Genomic DNA, 6,355 nt, shown 5'->3' with positions numbered 1-6,355 from the left:
GGCTTGAACTTGCAGCCCTGAGATCAAGAGTCCCATGCTCCACTGAGCCAGCCAGGTGCCCCTAACTATACATTTTCTTTATGTGTTTTTCTAATATCTGTGTTATATTTTACAAAAAGAGGGCTTCTGGTTTTTGCAACTGGTAATTTCTGATGTTTTATTGGTTTTCCACAATTTATAGGTTGTTTCCATCTTCTCCTGAGAGCAGGGTTTTTTGTTTTTTAAAGTTTATCTACTTATTTAAGTAATCTCTACCCCCCATGTGGGGCTTGAACTTGCAACCCTGAGATCAAGAGTTGCATGATCTTCTGACTGAGCCAGCCAGGCGCCCCTGAGAGTAGGTTTTGATAAAGAGGAGTATGCAGGAAGGGGAGAATGAAGAGGGAGGCATTCACAGGGAATAGAAAGATTAAGGGGGGATCCCTGGGTTGCTCAGCAGTTTGGCGCCTGCCTTTGGCCCAGGGCACGATCCTGGAGTCCTGGGATCGAGTCCCGGGATCAAGTCCCACGTCAGGCTCCCGGCATGGAGCCTGCTTTTCCCTCTGTCTGTGTTTCTGCCTCTCTCTCTATGTCTATCATAAATAAATAAAAGAAAGAAAGAAAGAAAGAAAGAAAGAAAGAGAGAGAGAGAGAGAGAGAGAAAGAAAGACAGAAAGAAAGAAAGAAAGAAGAAAGAAGAAAGAAGAAAGAAAGAAAGAAAGAAGAAAAGGAAGGGAGGGAGGGAGGAGGAGGGAGGGAAGGAGGGAGGAGGAAGAAGAAAGAAAAGAAAGAAAGAAAGAAAGAAAGAAAAGAAAGAAAAGAAAGAAAGAAAAGAAGAAAGAAAGAAAGAAAGAAAGAAAGAAAGAAAGAAAGAAAGAAAGAAAGAAAGATTGATTAAGGGGGCATCGAAGTTTAACAGTGCTGGCTTCAGGTTTTATTTAATAGAGCCCCTGCCTCACACACTTGTCTTCCTCTCCCATTTCTACTCACCTAACACCATCCCATCCTTTGTTTTCCATGTTTCCCCTTCACATTCCTCACTCCTTCTATACTCCAGGATTACATATGCTTTGCCTCTATTTGCCTCACTTAATTGCTGCCAAACCTCTTTCCTTTTTGGGGGCTCAGTGAGGAGCACTACCATTCCTCCTGGGTTTTCTGGGAGAGTTCAGATCTCAAATATTCTTTTTCAGTGTTCTCATATACATACCAATGCTCCCCAGATCATGCATTGATTTTTAGGGGCAGACATCTGGGAGACCTTTGCATGGTTAGAATGGCTCCAAAGAGTGGTTTCGAAGACCTGCCTACTGCAGAACGATCTTTAGATCCAGGGAGGGAGCAGACAGGGGCCCCTGGCACAAAAACTGTCCATGTGGTTTGGTTGTTCCTATTTCCATAATGATCGTGGCCCTTCCCCCGCTGTTGTCTATTATTAACAGATCCAGAAACTTGATCAGGGCAGTAGCAGCAGAGGGATTTTCTGGGAACCATGCCCAGGAAAGGCCCAGAAGCCCTAAATTGAAATGAAGGGGCAGCTGGCAAAGATAGAGTCCTAAATACTGTCCTCTCCCGCTGCCACCCGGACATACCCAGATTCTCCTCCTGATACACAAGGGAGATGCCCTACACATCTTGCTTCTTGGGACTAGAGAGTCAGAGACCAGTTCCCCAATCCATCCAGCCAAACTACTCGAACTTCTGAAATGAAGTTCATCTTCTTTGTGGTAGAAAAATGCAGCTCAAAATATTAAATTCCATTTAAAAAATCATCATCAATATAAGACCACTTGTGGAATTAAATGCCAGGATACATAATTTCAAAAGACAAAATATAGAGCAATTCCTCTGTTCTCACATTAAAAACAGAAAACCAAGGGGAATGAGAAAAAGGAGGTATAAAATTTGAGAACAAGATGAGGGAATAGGAATAAAAAAATACAAATGGTGTAATAGTCCATACTGCGACAAAACTTTCAGAAAAAATCATAAAACAAAATACAAATATGTGCTATTTGTAAGGGGCATGTCTACAAAAAAGTGTTATTAAAAGGTTGAAAGTTAGGGACGCCTGGGTGGCTCAGTGGCTGAGCACCTGCCTTCAGCCCAGGGTGTGATCCTGGAGACCCGGGATTGAGTCCCGCGTCGGGCTCCCTGCATGGAGCCTGCTTCTCCCTCTGCCTGTCTCTGCCTCTTTCTCTGTGTCTCTTATGAATAAATAAATAAAATCTTAAAAAAATAAATACAAGGTTGAAAGGTAAAGGAACACATTTGGAAGGGAGACTCCAGTTTTGTCCTTAAAGACGGCTTTGGATGTTTTGGCATTTTGCATTTCCATACAGATTTTGGAATCTGCTTGTCAATTTCATAGGAATAAACCTGCTGAGATTTAGAAGTGAGTTTAACCAGATCAATTTGAGAGAACTGGCATCCTTACAATATTGTTTTCTAATCCACGGAGATGATGATATATCTTTTCATTCATTTATGGAGGTGTTTATTTCAAGAATATTTTGTTTTCAGTATAAAGGTTCTGCATTTCAATAGATCGATTTGATTTCTTATGCTATTATATTTTTATAAGTTTTAAGTAATCTCTACACCCAACATGGGGCTCAAACTCAACAGCTCGGAGATCGAGTCACACACTCTTCCTACTGAACAGCCAGGCACTCCGTTATGAATATTTTTGAAATTCCATTTTTTGTTGTTGTATCTAGAAACATGTAATTGATTTTCTTCCACATTGACTTTGTATTCTAGGACTTTGCTAAGTCCATTTCATTCTAAGAGTTTGTAGATTTTTTTTTTTTGAGTTTGTAGATTCTTTTGGATTATCAATGTACAGTCATGTTGTCAGCAAAATTTTCCTTTATAATCCTATTTTCTTGGTTTCACACAGGCTTCGACCAGTATATGTGGTTTGCATGTTGACTGTGATAGTGGTGTGACAGTGGACATCTTTGGCTCAATCCTCATTTCATGGAGGAGGATTTCAGTATTATTTTATTGAGAGGTTTACCACAGGGTTTTTGTTGATACCTTTCATTATATTTAGAATGTGCCCTCCTATTTCTGGTTTTCAGTTTTTTCTTTTAATCATGAATAGGTATTGTATTTTATAGTATTCTTTTGTGCATCTATCTAGACAATTATGATTTTTCTCCTTTATACTTTTTTTTTTTTTATGAGAGAGAGAGAGAGAGAGAGAGAGAGAGAGGCAGAGACACAGGCAGAGGGAGAAGCAGGCTCCATGCACCGGGAGCCCGACGTGGGATTTGATCCCAGGTCTCCAGGATTGGGCCCTGGGCCAAAGGCAGGTGCCAAACCGCTGTGCCACCCAGGGATCCCTCCTTTATACATTTGTTAATTGCCTTGGTTACTTTTCAAGTATTGAATCAATTTTTTTTTTTTACAGTAAACCTAGATTAAGTATGGCGCATTATCATGTTTATGTATTACTAATTTGATTTGCCTGTTTTTTCCAGGAATTTTACATCTACATTCACAGGAGAGTTCGGGCCCCTGGTTTTCCCATGATATCCTTGATGGGTTTTGGTGGACCTGTTCCCTTATTCTATAGTCTCTGGAACTTCATGAAAGATTAGCGAGTGTAAGATAGGAGTGATGTCCTTTTGCTCTTTTTCTAAGGTCTGCTAAGGGTTTATCAAGTTTATTGATGCTTTCAAGGGAATGACTTCCCACTTCATTGATTTTCTTTCTTGGACATTTGTTTTCTAGTTCATTGATACTTGCTTTTTTGGAACTTTCCTGCTTCTTGAATTTGCTATCCTTTGTTTGACATAAAAACTTAGATCATTATGTCAGCCTTTCTTTTGAAACATGTAAATTTAAAGTCATATTAAGTATCACTTTACCTGTATACCACAGGTTTTGATATGGTGCTCATCTTCATTATTCAATTTTTTTCTAACTTCGCTATTTCTTCTGTGATTCATGGGTTATTTAGAACTGTACTGCCTGTTTTTTAAAATTACTGACTGTCCAGTTTTCTTTTTAAAACTGTGTTCACTGAACATTATTTTAATTCTTAAAAATTTTCTGAGGCTTGATGGTCTATGACCAATTTCAGTAAATGCTTCTGGCGTCAAGAGAATGTGCACACTGTTGGTTTAGAACACAGTGTTCTATTTGTCAATTAAGTTAGGTTTGTTTATTGTGTTGTTCAACTTATCTGTTATATCGGCTTTTGAAATAAATGTATTAAAATATTTTTAAAATATTAAATTCCATGGCATTCAGGAATTTCATTTCATTCTCTGCTTCCCTATTCCAAATATTTCCCTTGGGCTTTTGACAGCAATATCTTTGCGTATCTCCCCCTTCTCAGCCTTTGAGCAGCAGGAGTAGTGAGCAGAGGAATGCTATATATAAGTAAGGAAGGCATGCTCTGAAGGCTACCAGTGCCTTGCCTTGCCCAGTTCCACTACTCAGTCATAGGCCCTCTGATGCCTTGGAAAAGAGCTGGAAGCAGAGGTTGGCTCTGTCTCACCGAGCGCCAGAAACAGGCATGGAAACTCTGGAGGCTGTGCTAAGCCTTGAACCTCGGAAGGAAATGAATATTTAAGTCTGTGATAAAATGTTTCCAGCACTACCTCTTCACTTCAAGACTCTCCAGAACTACATTCTGGCCACCATAATCAGGAGTGAGGTTCTGTTTAGGCAAAAGATGTTTTATCAGATAAAGGGTACCATCCCAGCCTCTCAAACAGCTTTTATACATTGGCAAGACTCTTCTTCCCAAAGGACCTAGCCACGAGGGAACCATCATTGCCCTCTTGGCAGAACAGCATGTTCGTGTCAAACAGATGGTAGAGGCAGGGGTGACATGGATCATGTGACCAGAGTGCCTAGAGATCTCTATATTGACAAAATCAAATCCCGAGTTGAAAGGAAAAACTATTTTTATAAAAACAGAAACAGGTTTTATTTCAATCCTGTTAGGGAGTGAGAGGGATGGAAAACAAAAAATGAAGGGAGGGGTCTCTTTATACACACATGACATCAGGATCAACTACAAGGAATAATACCCATTTTCATCCCTCCCCCAACTCCTACGTGGGGTCCAAGGCCAGCTGAGAATAGATGGAACAGGAATTAAGACAATATTGGCACAGCAACATGGCCAATGCACCAGAAGATGGAGAGAGAAGAGAATTCCTTTAGGGAGCAAGGCCTTGCGCCTCAGCTGCTTCCCCAGTGGAGGGGGAATGAGAAAACTTTGGCTCAGCAGGAAGGCAGTTGGCAAAAATCAGAGATCCCTTAGCTGGACGCTCCAGATCACAAAACTATGGGCTGAGGGAAATCCAGACGTCTATCCAGTCCATGCTGTTCTCTGCTTTCTCCAAGACCTCTTCTCTTCAGGCTTGAGACTGAGAGCTGACCTGGTTCTCCTCTTCATTTTGGAAGACCGGGGAGTAAGTGCTTATTCTACCCTTCTTACCTCTAGGCTACTCGAGTACTAGTTTCTTGGCTCTAGAGACAGAAGCCAACTAACAAGTCCGGCTCCCTTTGTGAAAGTCGGCTTGAAAGAGCCCTTGAGCTGGCAAAACTGCCTCTGCAAAGGTTTCTCTCAGTTTGCTCCTTCTAGACAGACCCTCCCTAAACTTGTTCGGGAGATGTGGACAGAAAACACTTTGTCTCTCTCTAGAGCTGGATTAAAAATCCCATCTTTGACTGGAGGTGGGATTATGAGAGAGAGAGAGAAAGAGAGAAGATGTTGGCAGGGGGAAGGACTGGGGGAAAGCAAGGCAGTGTATACTGCATTACAGATTCAAGTCTCTGGATTGTGAAGTCATCTAGGGCTCCAAATGAAGGGGGATTGGGGATTTGAGGACTCAATATGAACAAGTGGAAATATCTCAGTGGCAACCCTGTAATTTCCATAGACCAATAGAGAATGTGTCCCCCCCACCAAAAAAAAGACTAAGTGAAGAAGCAGAGTCCAACCTTCTGTCTTAAATCTGAATAAAATAAACTCATTCAATTAATACCACTTCAAGTACAATCATGAACCCCAATGGAACCGCAGAAATTCATACTAAAGAATGAGATCAAGTAGCTTGTCATCTTGATCCCGGCGCCTTCCCCTTAAACAGTCATCTGAGACCATCTCTCTGAGGACTGGAATTTAAAGAAAGGCTCGCTGCCACCTCTCCTCCCCCAGTACAGCACCCTTCCAGGACAGCCTGATGAATTAAGACGTCTGCTGAAGTTGAATAGGAGGGACATGAAAAAGGGGAAAGCACTGAAATTTGGAAAAGCTAGCAGCTAGAGACAGAAACAAGGTTAGGGTCCTTGCGGCATCCAGAACTGGGGGCAGAAGGACAGAAAGGGAAGGGAAAAAGAGGCGGTA

This window comes from Canis lupus, chromosome 37 (assembly GCF_003254725.2).
Source record: "Canis lupus dingo isolate Sandy chromosome 37, ASM325472v2, whole genome shotgun sequence".
NCBI classification, from domain to species: domain Eukaryota; kingdom Metazoa; phylum Chordata; class Mammalia; order Carnivora; family Canidae; genus Canis; species Canis lupus.
Note: the sequence above shows the minus strand (reverse complement) of the source record.